We start from the raw sequence: 18,719 nt of genomic DNA on the forward strand, positions 1-18,719 counted from the left end.
CTTGGGTCCTGCCTCAGATGCTTTCCATCCACCTGTTCTAAGCAATGCACTTGCCCTTCCCCACAAGTTCTTGGGACAAAACGTCCTATGCTTTCACCTTTATGTGGCTTCAGATGTTGGATTTAATTAACAAAAATTCTGCAGCAGTAATGTGGTTATGAGTCAGGGATGTGTACGTGTGCTCGCCTGTGTGTGAAGCCAGTCTCTCAGCACCAGCTAAAAATGTGAAGCTGCCTGTCAGTGCCGGGAATTGAGGACACCATATGCTTGCATTTCTAGGTCTTCCTAAGAGTTACATAACTGCCCCCAAAGCCAGGGGGCAGGAGCAGGGCCAGCCGTGGGAGATGTTTCCAAAGAGGAATGCTGAGGAAGGACTGACCTTGAGAAGACCGGGAGTTCGCCAGGCCATGGAATGTTCCCAGCCTCAGGGCTTAAACAAAAACTGTATTCAGAGAGCGGGTGCTCTGTTGAGAACAAGCCCTGTCTGTCTCCCTGCTTTGTCTTGGGGGTTTATCAAGGTGAGACCTTACTCTTTGGGGCACTGGCTATTGAATTTAGAGCTGGGCAGCGCTGCCAGAGCAGAGCCCTCGTAATCCTCCCAGCCATCTCTAATTAGCAGGCTTTGGGGCCCAAGCATCTTTAGGGCCAGGCAGAGGTGAGATAAGAGCTCTAGCCTCATCTAGTCCCAGAATATGGCTCCAGAAAGGCATTGTTGAGAGAGGAGAGCTGTGGGAGGGGACAGCCGATCAGCAAGGGCTTATCAGAGGCTCGCTCTGGTCATCTTTGCGGGAGGGAGGTATCCGATTGGCCCCTTGCCTTGTAGAGAACTTTCCTCACCACCCTCCCTGCCCTCTGTCGTGCTTGACTAGAGCTTATTTTTCTTTCAAGACTTCAGTTCTGAGGTCTGAGACCTCGAGCTGCATTTTTCAGACTCTGGGTCATGACTGTTAGTAGTGGCTCACACCCAGCATTAAAAAAGAAAGAAGAAGAAGATGAACAATAAAGTGAGCTATCCAAGCACGTCAGACATAATAAAGATCATGTTATTTCAGGTATATGTATAAAATTAATTCTTACTGGTGATGATAGTTAAAAAAAAAAAAAAGGAAAGCCTCTGGTTAAGAAGCTATCTATGTTGATATCCTTCTTACTACAACATCAGAAACCCTTGCTCAACCTAGTTTAGGCAAGAAGAGTGTTTATTATATCACTAAAAAGGATGTTTAGAGATGGAGTAGGCCCTGGGGTTATTGATACAGGCTCTACCATGCGACCAGCAAGATTTGCAGAAGCGCTGTGTCTGGCTGTCCTTGTGTCTCTGCAGAGTGAGGGCATCCTCCCTAGACGCCTTCTGGCTACTGTCTCTCTGTTGGTGGAGAATCAGTCACAGCTCTGGTCTTAGACCTGCCACTGGCAAGGAGGGCATGACTCCCATGAATAGAAGAGCCTGAGCAGGAGGCCTTCTGGATCTGGAACCAGGAGGGAAGGAGGCATATCTGATCAGAAAGAGGGTTCTGACCAGGTGCTAGAAGGCAGAATGGGAGAAGGTACTTTCAGTGTTTCAAACTGACAAGTGACTGAGGCCTAGAATACACGAGAAATTCCTGCAAGTTAGGAAAAAGAGAGCAACCCCCGCAGAAAAGGAGTCAAAAGATAGGCAATTTTCATATACGAATTAACCCTAAAAGCTAACAAACAAGACAAGATACCCAGTCCTCATTAATCACCAAAGAAGTATATATTTAAATGAGGTTGTACACCATTAGGTTAATAGTTAGAAAGCTGGGTAACTCCAGTTGTTGGCAACCCAAACACACTGCTGGCGGGAGTGTGGACGGATGCAGCCATCCTGAGAGGTAGTCTGGTCTTCTCGTCAAGTGATGTAAATGTGTATAGTATATGACCAGCAGTTCTGCTCCCAGGGAAATTCTGACAGAGGCCACTGGGGATGTGTGTGACGATGTTCCCTGATGCCTTATCTGTGGTGGAGGGGATTTTTCCACAATTCTGCCATCCATCCCTGAGAAAGAAAAGGTCAGGTGGGCACACCAATAAGGTACTATGCATCACTTAGGGGGGATGGATTAGACATATCCATGGCAACATGGATGGATCTTAAAAATGAAGTTTGTTGTTGTTGTTGTTGTTGTTTAAAGAATCTGGTCATGAAATTTTTAAAGGTCATTTTTTTTTTTTTGAAGTGGGAGACATGTACTGGATTTTTCTGGGTGAAGTGACACGATGTCTGGAATTTGTGTTAAAATACTGAAAGAATAAAGTGAGAGCATGGGGAAGGGAGATCAGAGGGAACAAAACTGAGGAATGTGGGTAATTGTTCAGGCCTGGTGATGGCTACATGGAACGTTACTACATTGTCTCTACTTGTGTGTACCTTAGAGATTCTTCATGACAAAAGCTTGAAACAACACATTCAAACAAAAAGCTGCACATTAAAAGGGTACCCATAGTGCAGAAGAACACAGTGAAAGGTGGTTCTGGCAAATAAAAGACAAAAGAAAATAGAGAAGATCTTTGGTGTTCCATCTGAGAGGCTGAGAAGACTTGCCTCCCTTGGAGCATGGGCCAGGGAATAGGGAAAGACACGCCTCCGAGATCTGCTCAGTGCCCACCCTTAGAAGATACTGTTGCGTTGGCACCAGAGCTCAGGGCACAGGGGCAGATGACCTGCAAAGACTCTGGGCTTCCCTCCTGGCGCATGTGTGGAGAGCTGAGTGTGCTGTGGAAGGGCTAGCTGGCTTTCAGGGTTCTGCTCTGTTCTCCGGGAGAGGAGGAACCCACCCACAGGCGACTCTCATTGTAGCATATGTTTCTGGGATGACGTTCAGTTGGCACAAACATCCTGGGATGTTTCATTTTAGGAAGACTTTAAGACCTTGCAGCCAGTTTTAAATGGAGGAATGATCTGTATTAAAGAAAGGTTCTTGACGTTACTGAACTACTTCTTTATAAACCGTAATGCTTTCCAATGCATAAATTACACCAAGGCAGCCCTGAATGTGGGAAGGGCGGGGATCCTTGATCCCTAGAGAAGGCAGGGCCAGGAAGGACAATGTTGGAACCACTGAAGAGCGGGCATAACACCGAGGTTGCAGGAGGTAAGGGACTTGCTACCCTCCAGCTCACAGCCCTGCCACCTCCTGGGAAACAGATCTGTGGCTGCATAGCTGGCCTGGGATGAGAGCCACCTGCCCTCACGCTTCCCAGTTCCACAAGCTGTGGGGTTGGTCACCCGGCAATGCCTGGGGGCAAATCCACTTGAATTCAACAGCCTATGCTTAATTTCCAAGAAACTTTCCATGATCTTATGTTTTAACACCGACTCTGACCTTCCCTGTTCTTTTTCATAAAGCCACTGCCTTTCTCTGGTCCTTGGCCCCAGCACCAGCCTTCTGCCTGCCTAGTGTTTGCTTATAAGGTACCAGCTGCGAAGTTTTAGGAGGCCGGACTCCGAGCTCCGCTGTCTGGGTCTGACGCAGATTCCCCTACTTCTGCCACTTTTTAGCTGTGTGACTTCAGGCAAGTCACCCCACTTGTCCGAGGCTCACTTTTCTTGTTTGGTAAACACTGGCAGTTTAGGACATTGCCTGGCACAAGTCACTGTTTATGGGACTGGGGAACACCGGGTAGGCGCTCCTAGATTTTATCTTCAGGGGGCACTTGGAGCACAGCTGCCGTTGAGATGTGTGGAAAGATCGGGGAGGTGGGGGCTTAGGAAGTAGGTCACCCGTTAATGAATTCTGATGAAGAGCCAGGCGCTGTGCCAAGCCCTTTCCACGAGTTACTTCACCTTACTCTTCACAGCACCCCATTAGGGAGGAATGGCAGAGGCTCGGGGAATATAAATGCCTTGCCCAGATTGCCTACCTATTAAACTGAGGAAGCAGGCTTTTCTGACCACTGCCGAGGCCACTCCGCTCTAGGCACACGGGGTCAGGGGCAGGAGGAGCGGACATGGACCCTGTACATGAAATAAGCAAGCCTGAGCCCAGCCAGGAGGCTCTCTACCCTATAAGCCTCTGAAACTGTACACAGCAGGTCGGCCTCCAGGAGGGCAGGAAACCAGAGCCCACCAGCTAGAGCCTTGCCTTCGGAAGCCACATGAGGTTGTGGACAAGTCCCTATGCCTCTTTCCCCTTCTGTTTATGTTTTTTATACAATGATTTTATTGTAATTTTTAAATTGAGGTATAATCGAAACCCATATTCATTTCAGATGTACAGTTTTTGTATATATTTCAAAATGATCACAAGAAGTCTTGTCGACCTCTGTCACCATGCATAGTTACACATTTTTTCCTGATGATAACTTTCAAGATGTATTCTCTGATCCTCTCAAATGTACAATACAGTATTATTAACTGTAGTCACCATGCTTGTATATTATATCCCTAGGGCTTATTTATTTTATAATGGGAAGCTTGTACCTTTTGAACTCCTTTAGCCATTTCGCCCACCCCTCCTCCACCCCTGCTTCAAGCAACCACCAAGATATTCTGTGTATCTGCGAGCTTGGGATTTTTATTTGATTTAGAATCAATGTAAGTGAGATCATATGGTATTTTTCTCTCTCTGATTTATCTCATGCAATAATGCCCTCAAATTCCATTTACTGAGTCTCAAATGGCAAGATCTCATTCCTTTTATGACTGAATAATATTCCAGAATATACCACATCATCTTTATTCATTCAACCGTTTGATGGACACAGGTTGCTTCCATATTTTGGCTATTAGAAATAATGCTGCAATGACATGGGGGCAGAGAACGCTTTTGGAGTTAGTGTTTTCATATCATGTGGGTAAATACCCAGAAGTGGGCCTGCTGGATCTCAGGGTAGTTCTAGCTTCTTTAGCTTTGTTCTTCTTTGTCAGGATTGCTTTGGCTATTTAGGGTCTTTTGTGGTTCCATAGAAATTTTAGGATTTTTGTTCTAATTCTGTGAGGAACGTTATTGATATTTTGATTGGGATTGTGTTGAATGTGTAGATTGCTTTTGGTAGTAGGAACATTTTAATGATATTCTTCCAATCTGTGAGCATGGAATATCTTTCCAATTGTTTGTGTCATTTTAAATTTCTTTCATCAGGGCTTTATAGTTTTCAGAGCACACGTCTTTTACCTCCTTGGTTAAGCTTATCCTCAGATATTTTATTCTTTTTGGTGCAGTTGTAAATGGGATTTTTGTCTTAATCTCTCTTTCTGCTACTTCATCATTAGTATGTAGAAGAAATGCAGCTGATTTCTGTATATTAATTTTACATCCTGAAACTTTACTGAATTCATTGATTCTGATAGTTTACTCCAGGAACCTTTAAGGGTTTCTATGTATAGTATTATGTCATTTTCAAACAGCGACAGTTTTACTTCTTCCTTAGCAGTTTGAAGGCCTTTCATTCCTTTTTATTGTCTGATTGCTGTGGCCAAGACTTTCAGTACCAACATAAATAAAAGTGGTAAAAATGGACACTCTTATTCCTGATCTTAGAGGAACAGCTTTCAGATTTTCACCATTAAGGATGTTGTTAGATGTGAGTTTTTCATATATGGCCTTTATCATGTTGAGGTGTATGTTCCCTCTCAACCCACTTTGTTGAGAGTTTTTTTTTTTTTTATCATGAACAGATGTTGAGTTTTGTCAAATGCTTTTTTTTTTTTTGCATCTATCGAAATGATCATTTGTTTTTATCCTTCATTTTACTTATGTGGTGTATTGTATTGATTGATTTGTGGATATTGAACCATCCTTGCATCCCCAGAATAAATCCCACTGGATCCTGGTGAACGGATCCTTTTAATGTAGGTTTAAATGCAGTTTGATAATATTCTGTTGAACAGTTTTGAATCTATGTTCATAAAGGATATTGGACTGTATTTTTACTTCTTTGTAACGTCTTTGGTTTTGGTATCGGATAATGCTGTCTACGGAATGTATTTGGAAGCTTTCCATCCTCTTGTATTTTTTGGAATGGTTTGAGGAGATTAGGCATTAAATCTCCTTTAAATGTTTGGTAGAATTCATCTCCGAATCCTTTTCATCCTGACTTTTGTTTCTTGGGAGTCTTTTGATTACTGATTCAATTTCATTGCTGGTAATTCGTCTGTTCAGATTTTCTGTTTCTTCCTGATTCAGTTTTGGGAGGTTATATATTTCTAATAATTATCCATTTCTTCTGTGTTGCCCAATTTGTTGGCATATAATCTATCATAGTAGTCTCTTCTAATCCTTGTGTTCCTATGATGTTGATTGTTCTTTTTAATTTCTGATTTTATTTATTTGAGTGCTCTTTTATTTTTTCTTGATAAGTCTGGCTAAATGTTTATCCATTTTCTTTATCTTTTCAAAGAACAACCTCTGGGGTTAATTTATGTTTTCTATTTTTTTTAAGTCTCTATTTCATTTATTTCTACCATGATCTTGATTATTTCCTTTTTTCCTACTTTCTTTGGGCTTTGTTCTTCTTTTTCTAATTCCTTTAGTTGTATGATCAGACTGTTTGAGATTTTTTCTCAGTTCTTGAGGTAGGCCTGAATCACTATACATTTCCCTCATAGAACTGCCTTTGCTGTGTATATTTCCTGTTTGATTTCTTTGTTGACCCATTGGTTGTTTAGTAGTATGCTGTTTAGCTTCCATTTGTTTGTGTTTTTTCCAGTTTTTTCTTCTTGTAATTGATTTCTGGTTTTATATTGCTGTGATTGGAAAAGATGCTTAATATGATTCCAGTCTTCTTAAATTTATTTTTTGTTTTGTGGCTTAATGTGTGATCTGTCCTAAAGAATGTTTCTTTTGTGGTTTAACCTGTGATCTATCCTAAAGAATGCTCCATGTGTACTTAAAAAGAATATGTATGCTTCTGTTTTTGGATGATGGAGTATTATGTATGTATCCGTGAAGTCCACCTGATCTAATGTATCATTCAAAGACACTGTTTCCTTATAGACTTTGTACCTGGATAATTGATCTACTAATGTAAGTGGGGTAGTAAAGTCACTTAATGTTGTACTACTGTCAGGTTCTCCCTTTATATCTGCTAATGTTTACTTTATGTGTTTAGGTGCTCCAGTATTGGGTCCATACATATTTACAGTTGCTATCTCCTTTAGTTGTATTGATCCTTTGATCATTCTGTATATATGGCAGTATAGAGGGCTCTTGGGCTTTTTTTCCTCCCATTCCATCACCCTGTGTCTTCTAATTGGAACATTTAGACCATTTACTTGTAAAGTAATTAATAGGGTTTACTTACTGCCATTTTGTTAGGTGTTTTCTGGTTGTTTTGGTAGTTCTTCTCTGTTCCTTTCTTCTCTTATTCTCTTTCCTTGTGACTTTAAGGTTATGTTTGGCTGTGCTTGACTTTCTTTCTCTTTATTTTTTGGGTATCTATTATAGGTTTGTGATTGCCCTGAGATTCCTATATAACAGCCTAAGTATATAGTAGTCTATATTAATTGTCACTTAAGTTAGAGCATATTCTAGAAGAACTTTATTTTTACTCCTTCCTCTACATTTTGTGTGCATATTGTCATATTTTACATCTTATTGCGTGAGTTTAAATTTTTAGATATAATTGATTTTTATTACTTTAAAAAATCTTTATACTAACCTTATAAGTGATTGCTCTGCTATCTTTACTGTATGTTTGCTTTTACTCATGAAATGTTTTCCTTTCTAATGTACTTATTTTCTTTTTAAAGGTTTTTTAATTTATTTCTTTGTCAGAGAGAGAGAGAGAGAGAGTGAGTGCGTGCACAGGCCAGCAGAGTGGCAGGCAGAGGCAGAGGGAGAAGCAGGCTCCCTGATGAGCAAGGAGCCCCATTCGGGACTCAATCCCAGGATGCTGGGATCATGACCTGAGCCGAAGGCAGCTGCTTAACCGACTGAGCCACCCAGGTGTCACTCTAATGTACTTCTAATTATGGCCTTTTCCACTTAAAAAAAAGTACCTTTAACATTTCTTACAAGGCCAGTTTAATGGTGATGAACTTTTTAGAGGTTTGTTTGGGATAATTCTTTGTCTCTCCTTCAATTCTGAATGATAACTTTGCCAGGTAGAGTATTCTTGTTTGTGGGATTTCCCCTCTCCCCTTTCAGTACTTCAAGTATATCATGCCATTCTCTTCTGGCTTGCAAAGTTTCTGATAGAAAATCAGCTGATAGCCTTATGGCATTTCCCTTGTATGTAACCACTTGCCTTTCTCTTGCTGCTTTAAAAAAAATTTTTTTTTTTTTTTACATTTTAATTATTATGTGTTATGGTATGGATCTCTTTAAGTTCATCTTGGTTGGAACTCTCTGTACTTGCTAAACCTGGATATCTGTTTCCTTCTCCAGGTTAGGGAAATTTTTCAACTATTATTTCTTCAAGTAAGTTTTCTGTACCTTTATCTCTTTCTTCTCCTTCTGGAACTTCTATAATGTGAATGTTTGCTTGCTTGATATTATCCAAGTGATCCCTTAAGCTATCCTCATTTTTTAAAAAATTCTTTTTTCTTTTTGGTGTTCAATTTGGTGCTTTCTGTTCTTGTTTTCCAGATCACTTACTCATTCTTCTGCATTCTATAATCTACGGTTGCTTCCTTCTAGTATATTTTTCATTTTGGTTGTTGTATTCTTCAACTCTGATTGGTTCTTTTTTATATTCTCTATCACTTTCTTGAAGTTCTGAGTTCATCCACTCTTTTCTCCAGTCTGGTGAACATCTTTTTTTTTTTTTTTTAAAGATTTTATTCATTTATTTGACAGACAGAGATCACAAGTAGGCAGAGTGGCAGGCAGAGAGAGGGGAAGGGAAGCAGGCTCCTCGTTGAGAAGAGAGCCCGATGTGGGACTCAATCCCAGGACCCCAGGATCATGACCTGAGCTGAAGGCAGAGGCTTTAACCCACTGAGCCACTCAGGCAGCCCTTTGGTGAGCATCTTTATGACTATTACTTTGAACTCTGTTAGAGTTCATTTCATTTAGTTCTTTTTCTGAGGTTTCATCTTGTTCTTTTATTTGGAGCACAGTCCTCTGTCTCCTCATTTTGGTTGACTTTCTGTGTTTGTTTCTATGAATTAGATGGAACAGCTACTTCTAAATTTGAGCTCCTATGTGTGGTCATCCCCTGTATGAACTGTGTGTCCATGGCAACTTTGGCTGGGTGGCTGCTTGGAGATGTGGCTGACATTGGTTGAGGGTCCTAGGGCACTCCATGCTGGAACTGCCCTGGTGGGATGGCTAGAGCTGAAGTGGGCCTGGGCCAGGGAAGTTTCAGGGCTCTTTGGAAAGAGGGTATCCTGGCAGAATAGCTGAAGCTGAAGTGAGTGAAAGCTAGAGGGCCCTGGGGCACTCCTCACAGGGGCACACTGATAGGGCAGTTGGATCTGAGGCAGGTGTGAACCAAGATTTGCTGAGGTACTCCATGCTGGGGGTGCTCTGGCAAGTCATCTGGAGCTGAAGTGGTGCAGGCCTAGAGTGTTTCAGGGTGCTTTCTGCCTGTGTCACCTTGAGGAGATAGCTGAAGCTGTAATGAGCTCTGACAGGGATATCCTCATGTGTACTACACTGGGACCACATTGGTGGGATACCTGGGGCTCCCGTGGGCTAGGGGCTGAGGCTCACTAAAGTGGCAGGCCTGGGGCGCCTGGGTGGCTCAGTTGTTAGACATCTGCCTTCAGTTTAGGTCATGGTCTCAGGGTTTTGAGATTGAGCCCCAACTTGCGCTCCTCGCCCAGCGGGGAGCCTGCTCCCTCTCCCTCTGCTGCTCTCCTGCTTGTGCTCTCTTGCTCTCTCTCCCTGTCAAATAAATAAAACCTTTTTTTTAAAAAAAAGATTTTTATTTATTTATTTGACAGAGATCACAAGTAGGCAGAGAGGCAGGCAGAGAGAGAGGAGGAAGCAGGCTCCCTGCTGAGCAGAGAGCCTGATGCGGGGCTCGATCCCAGGACCCTGGGATCATGACCTGAGCTGAAGGCAGAGGCTTATTAACCCACCGAGCTACCCAGGGGCCCCTCAAATAAATAAAATCTTTAAAAAAAAAAATGAGCAGCAGGCCAGCTAAGGTGTTGGATTCTGCTCCTGTCCATGTTATCAAGGTAGAAGAGGATATATCCCTCTGACCCAGAGAGATTACCAGCAGCAGCCCTGTCATTTTTGGGCTGCTAGGCTAGTTTCTTTATATTCTGGTTGCACTTTTAAACCATGGCTTTTTTTGTGCCCCAGAGTAGACAGATCTGCTCATGGTCCCTCTGTGTTATCCCTCCCCCGCTATAATTCATGGTGGTAGGGCTAAAAGTTCCTTTTGTTACCATGTTTCCATCTCTCTTGTCATTCTCTATGTGGGCTTTTGATTGTTGTGCAGAAGCTGTTCAGCCAGCCCTCAGTTCTTTTTCAGGGGGAATTGTTCTATAAGATGGTCTAGATTTGTTGTGTCTGTGGAGGAGGTGACTTCTGGACCTTATTTGTCACCATTTTGGACCAGAACCAGTCTTGTTTCTTTTTCTTACCTAATTGCTCTGGCCAGGACTTCCAGTACTATGTTGAGTAAATGGTGAGCGTGGGAATCCTTGTCTTTCAGCTATTGGGTTTGTGATATATGGCCTTTATCATGCTCGGGTATGTTCTCTCTGTACCCACTTTGTCAAGAGGTTTTTTTAAAAATCATAAATGAGGGCGCCTGGGTGGCTCAGTGGATTAAGCCTCTGCCTTTGGCTCAGGTCATGATCTCAGGGTCCTGGGATCGAGTCCCATATTGGGCTCTCTGCTCTAGTGGGGACCCTGCTTCCCCCTTTCTCTTTGCCTGCGTCTCTGCCTACTTGTGATCTGCCTCTGTAAAATAAATAAATAAAATCTTAAAAATATATAAATGCATAAAAATAAAATAATAACTGAATGTTGAATTTTGTCAAATGCCTTTCTGCATCTATTGAGGTGGTCATGTGGTTTTTATCTTTTATTTATTAATGTGGTATATCATGTTGACTGATCTGTAGGTGTTAAACCAGCTTTGTATCCATGGAATAAACCCCATTTGGTCATGGCATAGGATCCTTTAATGTATTTAATGTAATACATCATAGTTAATGTACGTAATGTATATTTATTTTTTTGCTAATATTTTATTGAGGATTTTTACTTCTGTATTCATCAGGAATATTGACTTGTAAATTGTTCTTGTGGCATCCCTGTCTGGTTTAGGTGTCGGGGTACTGCCGGCCTCATAAAATAGATTTGGAAGTGTACTCTCCCTTTCTGTTTTTTGGAAATGTTTGAGAAGGATTCGTGTTAATTCTTTAATGTTGGGTAGAGTTCATCAGTGAAGCCTTTGGGTCCTGGGCTTTGTTTTTGGGGAGGTTTTTGATTACTGATTCAATCTCCTTATTAGTAATTAGTCTGTTCAGATTTTTATGATTCAATCTTGGTAGTTTGTATGTTTCTAAGGAATTTATCCGTTTATCCTACATTGTCAAATTTATTGGCATATGATTGTTTATAGTAGTCTCTTATGATCTCATCTATTTCTGTGGTATCAGTTGTAATGTTCCTTCTTTCATTTCTGATTTTGAGACCTCTTTCTCTCTTGTTTTTCTTGGTGAGTGTAGGTAAAGTTTTATCAATTTTGTTTATCATTTCAAAGAACCAGCTGTTGGTTTCATTGATCTTTTCTGTTGTCTTTTTAATTTCTGCTCTGATCTTTGTCATTTCCTTCCTTCTGCTAACTTTGAATTATGTCCCTCGAGGTAAAGTTACATTGTTTGAGATTTTTTTGTTTGTTTCTTGAGGTAGGTATTTATTGGTATGAACTTCCTTCTTGGAACTACTTATGCAACATTATAAGTTTTGGTATGTTGTATTTCCATTCTCATTTGTCTCAAGGTAACTTTTTTTCATTTGTTAAGTTTTTTATTTTAATTCCACTATAGTTGACATAAAGTGCTATATTAGTTTCAGATGTACAATATAGTGATTGAGCAATTCCATACATTACTCAGTGTTCTTTATGGTAAGTGCACAGTACTTTTTGATTTCTCCTGTTTTTTTTCTTGATGTTTTAAGTACCATGTTGTTTAATCTCCACCTATTTGTGATTTTCCCAACCTTCATCTTTTTTTTCTTTTTTAAGATTTTATTTATTTATTTGACAGAGATCACAAGTAGGCAGAGAGGCAGGCAGAGAGAGAGGAGGAAGCAGGCTCCCCAGGGAGCAGAGAGCCCATTGTGGAGCTTGATCTCAGGACTTTGGGATCATGACCTGAGCCGAAGGCAGAAGCTTTAACCCACTGAGCCACCCAGGTTCCCCCCCAAGCCTTCATCTTATACTTAATTTCTAGTTTTCTACCATTTTGGTCAGAAAAGATACTTGATGTGATTCCAGTCTTTCATTTTTTTAAGACTTGTTTTTGGCCTAACATATGATCTGTTCTGGAGAATGTTCCATGTGCACTTGAGAAGAATATGTATTCTGCTGCTTTGAGATCATATATTCTCTAGATCAGATGAATTTTAACAGATACATATATGCCATATGAGACTGATGTTTCCTTATTGATTTTCTGTCTGGATGATCTGTCCATTGATGAAAGTACAATATTGTATTTCCCTACTGTTACTATATTACTGTCTGTGTCTCTCTTTAGGTCTGTTAATATTTCCTTTATATATTTAGGTGCTCCTACACTGGATGCATAAATATTTACAACTGTTAAGTCATCTTGTTGGATTGGCCCCTTCCCATTATATAATGCCCTTCTTTGTCTCTTACTACAGTCTTTGTTTCAAAGTCAGCTGTGAGTATAGCTATACCAGCTTTCTTTGGGTTTCCATTTGCATGGAATATCAAATATCTTTTCCATCCTTTCACTTCGGTCTGTGTGTGTCCTGTTTAAAGTGAGTCTCTTATAAGCAGCAATAGATCGGTCTTTTTTTTTTTTTTTTTTTAAATTGTTTCAGCCACTCTGTCTTCAATTGGAGAAGCTAGTCCATTTACATTTAAAGTAATTATAGAAAGGTATATACTTACTGCCATTTTGTTCATTGTTTTCTGGCTGTTTTGTTTTTGCTATTTTCATTTGTGATCTGATGAGTCTGTTTAGTGGTATGCTTAGATTTCTTTGTCAATGGTGGCTTTTCTGCAAGTTTTTGCTTTGTGGCTACCGTGAAGTTTACACATAACAACTGGTATTTATAACAGTTTATTTTAAGTTGATAACAACTTAAGTTTGAGAATGCATCCTAAGGCTCTATAGTTTTACTCCCCTCCCCACCCCCACGTTTTAGGTTTTTAATGTCATGTTTTATGTCTGTTTATCTTATGCATCTGTTAAACATCGTAGTCTTTTAACCTCCATACTAGCTTTAAATTGATCCACCATCTTTACATTAGATTATTCTAAATTGTACTATATAATTACCTTTACCAATGAGATTTATATTCTTATATTTTTGGTACTTTCTTATATTTTCTATCTCTTGTGAAGTTCTCACTGTGTTCATTCATTCTTTTCCTGAGTTTGGTGAGGCTGTTTCTTGACCATTACTTTGAACTCTTTATTGAATAAATCATTTATTTCTGTTTCATTAAGTACTTTCTCAAGGCTTTATCTTGTTTTGTTTGATAAATGAAACACATTAGATAAAACAACCCTGTCTTCCCATCTTTAAGGAGTGGCCTCATGGAAGAAATGAACCTTAGAGTTCAACCCTGCCCGAGCCTTGGATTATCTCAGACCTTTGTGACTGTCTAAGCATTATTTTTGGTGGCTCCCAGTAATTGAGGGTGAGCCAAGGTCTGCCAGTATCCAAAGGGGAGGAGTTCAGTCAGCACCTAGGTTCAGGCTGATTGGAAGCTAGACCCTTAGGCAGCAGCTTTTAAAGAATGTAGATACATATGGTTCTGTGGAACTGCAAGCTTAAGTCCCTCTGGGCACCAGGAGGACACCAGGGCACCAGGGCCAGGCAATCTTGAGGTGTCCTCTGGGTAGTAGTCCCAGACATTAGGGTGCCAGACAAATGTATGAGTTCCTCTCTGGGAGATACTGACAGTTTGGAGCAAGGCAGGGGGACCGTGCTTAGATGATGTGTCCACTGGCCTCTATCCCCACAGCGCATCTTAGTAGACCCCTAGATATGTACCAAACTAGAGGTCTGCCCCTCAGGCTGAAGCTCCTGAACGAGCAAATGGTTCTGTCACAGAGAGACCTGGTGTGTCTTTCGGTTTGCTGTCTGTGCAGTGCCCTGGTGGTGACAGCCAGACAGGAACCGTCCCCCGAATTGTTAAGGGTCCCATGGGATCCAGGAACACATGCCCTGTGGGTCACCAAGTGCTCAGTGATTGAGGGGCTTCCCCTGGGTGACAGCCATAAAAGCTGGAGCACCAGACACATGGACAAGCTCCTCTCCAGGAGGTACTGGCACTCTGGAGTGTGGTGGGGGTGGAGGGAAGTGAGAAGTCAGCACCAGCTGCTGAGGTCTCTGGAAAGGATGACACTAGGGCGTTAACTGTGGCTTAATTAGAAGCTGGCCCCTCAGGCTGATGATTTAAGATCAGCAAACAAGCCTCTTTCCCTGAAAGCCTGGGTGCCTCTGAATCGGCTGTTCCGTGCTGGTCCTGGGGCAACTAAGTCTGGGCACAGGCTTTTGAAGATCAGTTTTACAAGTTTGCTCTATAGCCCTAAGGGTCTCATGAACAGAAACCCATTATTTTCAATGTTCAGTGTTTTGGGGGCTTGTGTCTTAGAAGCTGGAATTGCCCAGTGTAGAGCACAAAACATTTGCTTCTCAGGAAAAGCTCTGGGTTTTGAGTATCTGCCTTTGTGAGTGCTCCTGCCAGGGGTGGGGTTAATGGCCAGATTGTGTTTCAGCCTCCCATAGCTGCATCAGTGTGGGGTTTTCTTGTTTGCCTGATATGTGTAGGCCTTACTTTAGCTTTTAGGGTTGTTTTTCCAGAGGAAACTGTTCAAATGCAGCTGTAGATTTCACGTGTCTGTGGAGGGAGGTGAGTTCAGGATCTTCCTGTGACACCATCTTGAACTGAAATCTGCTTTTCTCCTTAAATAGGGAGTACTGGCCACCGTGCTAAATGCCAGCTTCTTTTTAAGGCACTGAGCTGAGCGTGCAGGATGAAACAGAAAAGGTAGGTGCCTGGACCTCACAGAACTTACAGGTTAGCAGGGGAAAGTGGATATGAAATTAATAATTACCCAATAGAACAGCACTGTGAGTTCTGTGAAGGAATAGAGTACTAACCAATTATCTAATAGGAGATAGTGACCTAGTTGGGGTGAGGGCTGGGGGGTTTTGGAGATCATTTCAGGCCCAGGACAGGAATTCACATGCTCTGGGACGCAGGCATGTCCAAGGACCTGTGTCCTTGGTGTCTCTTTGCCTTCTACCATCACTGGCCGTGGTCTCCCACCGCTTCTTGACATCTTGATTCTATGCATGTCCTCTTCTGAATCTTCTTAATTTCCAATTCTAAAGTTTTAGGAGAGGCAGAGGCCCTAACTCATAGATTGCTGGTAGACCTGGGCATGGATTTCTCTTGGGTGAAGTGTCAGCCCTGATTTAAGAAACAGATTCAAGGTCAGGGTAAAATGTTAAAAATATGGGGGTGGGGGTGAAGTCTGGTAATGAACATTCATTCACTCAACAAGTACGGAACGTGCCAGATGTTGGGGAGGGTATGGCCTGGACTGTACAATTATGAACTTGTAGTATACCAAGGAACACACTAATACATAGGCATAAGTGCCAGGTGTGCAAAAAACAAGGGCCCAGTGAGCCTTCCTGAAGAAAGAATTGGGCCTGAATGGCATCCAGAAAGTTGAGTTGATTAGCCAGCAGAATGCAGGGTGGGCCAACACGGGGATGGGGGTTGCTAAGGGGACTTGCAGGATGCTGGGGGCAGTGTTGTATAGCCGAGGGACTTCCCGGGAGCCTAAATGGGGGAGCAGAGATGTGCATATGTGCTAGAGTCGAGGGTGAAGACATGGACGGCCAGAGAGGCAGCCAAGCGGAGCGTGGAAGGTGGGACAGAGCCATGCATCAGAGTCACCTGGGAGGCTTATTGAAACAGATTGCTGCATCCCACCTCCAGTTTCAGTCAGTCTGGAGGAGAAGATGCATTTCCACAAAGTTCCTGGGTGATACTTGTCCAGAGACAACATGCAGAGAAGCACTGGGTTAGAGGAAGGCCAAGAGTGAGGGGACTGGCTAGGAGTGAAGGGAGGCACCTGGAGAGAAAGGGTTTATTGGGATTTATTTAAAGGATTTATTGGCAGCCACTGTGCTCATCTTTTTACATATTATCACAGTCCTGAGATGTCATCCTTATTCTAGAGGAAAGGAAGCACAGAGGCAAAAATCTGTGCCCATGGCCAGTTAGTCAGTGACTGTGTCTAGATTAAGACACAAAGCCTGTTCCCAGCCACACTGGAATGGACAAGTGGTGACTGACAGCGTGGTGGCAGGGGCCACAAGGGAGACAGAAACTTCATGGGACTTCCAGCTTTCTGTTTGGGCAACAGGGTGGTAGACCTGATTGCCTAGAGCAGGTTCAATTTGGGAGACCTCAAACTCGGGCTTGCCTTTGGGGTTAGGACTGGCGTGTTATGCTTTCTGAATAAGTTCAGATGTCCGATAGACAAGTGGATGCAAGAGTCTGGGGACTCGGGAGAAAGGACCAGACTGAGGGGCTGGAAAGCATCATGTGGGTGACATGGTGTTGGGAAGCCCCAGGAATAGGAGGTAGGCAGAGGGAAAGTATGGGGCCCTCCCTGAGGAAATGAACAGCCAAGGAGCAGGCAAAAAGGGGGCTGAAAGCTAAGGGCTGGGCAGTGATGTTGATGGTAGTTTCTCGAAGTGTGTGATGGAAGCAGTGCTGCTGTCGAGGTCAGGCAAGGACTGGGATGTGCTGCTGGATGTAATAAGCAGGTCAGTGACCTCAAGCAGGCCACTTTCAGGGGACAGGTTAATGGAGGCAGGAGGTGGCGGAGGGATGATTAGGAGGTGAGCAAGTCGCGGGAAGAGGCCAGTCGAGATGGTTCTATTGCGGATTTATAGGTCTGAACAGGAGTTGGGGTCAGTATTCAGGAGCCGTTTCTGTCACTGTTCTGGAGCCTTCCTTAGTGACTATGAACAGGGCTTAAGGGAGAAACCAAGTGCAACATAGAAACGAGCCCAAGTGTTGTCTTGCTTTTAGAAAGCTTAGAAAGATCGGGCCTCTTAGGAGGGCTGATTTGGGTCCTAGTTTTACCTATCCCTTAGCTGCTTCCCCCAGAGCAAACTTTGGGCTACAAAACTTTTTATTCAGAGGATTGTCCGAAGGTAGAAATACTCTGGTGGGAAGGGGACAGGAGGTTCAGAGCCTCCCCTTGTCCTGCTCTGTTCCACCCTCCCTCCGGGTGTCTCAAAGCCTAGGGCCGCTTAGAGCAGTGAGAAGCCCCAGCCTGGAGGCCACCTGGGGTCACCCCCAGCCTTGACTATGTCAGGTCACTGACCTTCATCATAGTAGTGTGTGTTCCCTGCTCAGTTCTCGGGGATGCCAGAAAGCAGACACGTGGTGATTAGGGGCGAGGATAGCAAACCTGCCAGGGCTGTATGGGTTTAAGCACATGGCAGGGGTCTCCTGCCGCCATCACGGCAGTGAAGCCCAGCATGTCCTCCAGCAGCTAGTTACTACCTGTCTCACGGTCCAGTAATCCTGACAACTCTCTCTGTAGCTTCCTCCTGGTTTCCTTATGTCAGGCTGAGCAGATGGCTCTCTTTAAAGATGGCTGGCTTACAGGTGCAGAGCTCATCCCAGGGGAAGGGGCCCCGAGAAAGGAAGAGCTGCTGGGTTAAGGGCAGACTACCCAGCCCTCCCAGTCCCTCCGACTGGAGGGGATAGGGACAGTTGACAGCCAGTATGTGGGAATGGTCTATCTCCCTTCCCCACCCAACTGCGCAGCTTAGAAGTGAATCGCAGGCAAGAGGCATGAGCAATGGATTAAACTTCAGAGGAGAAAAAATACTTGAACAACTTCTCTGATCACATGCAGAGCGTGATCAATCTGGGGCCAGTGGTTAAGGACTCTGGACTATTACCTGCTTGAAGCAAGGACAGTCTCGGAGCAGGGCTAGTGAATAGCACTCGGGCTGGAGTACGGAGCCAGGAGACCGAGGAGGGCGTTTTTCTGCTCCCTCTTTGAAAGCAGGCCTTCTCAGACTTGACTCCAAAGTAAACAGATCTCTTACCTTTTTTCCTTAAGTGCCTTCTGGCACATAAGGGCTTTCTGAAATGGAGCCGTTTGCTGCCACACTGGGAACATGCTATGTGAAAAAGGAAGCACGTGTAGAGACACACATGCTGCTGAGACAGTGTGCATGGGGGCTTCTGCCGCTCAGACCCACCGAGGCCTCACAATGCTTGAGGCGTTGTGGCCGGGACCCGAGAGATGGCAGGTGGGCTGAGGGCTGGGACCAGGCTGGCAGGAGTGTTATTACACCAAGTGACTTCATCTTTCACAGGGCATGTTTTTCCACCAAGAAGCAGAGGATCGGCAGCAGCTGGAGTTACAGCACCCCCAGCCCCCCCCACCCCTGCCCTAACGTGGCCCCTACAGGAGAGAACAGGTTGGGTAAAGCCATTTCCTCACAATGAGACGGAGCCTGGGCAAAAAGTTTCCCCTGAACAGTGGTTCTGCACGGTGACCGGGACTCCAAATTGCCTAGAGAGCTGAGGAA

The 18,719-nt window shown here is 43.4% G+C and overlaps 1 long non-coding RNA gene across 1 annotated transcript; it reads left to right on the top strand.

The window, feature by feature from the left end:
- Positions 1-285: 285 nt before the first annotated feature.
- LOC106003639 lies at positions 286-18,710 on the top strand. The gene is made up of 3 exons (XR_001176242.2): positions 286-518; positions 15,054-15,129; positions 18,504-18,710. It is a non-coding gene; the product is annotated as an uncharacterized LOC106003639 (long non-coding RNA).
- The last annotated feature ends 9 nt before the right edge of the window (positions 18,711-18,719 follow it).

This window comes from Mustela putorius, unplaced genomic scaffold (assembly GCF_011764305.1).
Source record: "Mustela putorius furo isolate JIRA1106 unplaced genomic scaffold, ASM1176430v1.1 tig00000585_pilon_pilon_pilon, whole genome shotgun sequence".
NCBI classification, from domain to species: Eukaryota; Metazoa; Chordata; class Mammalia; order Carnivora; family Mustelidae; genus Mustela; species Mustela putorius.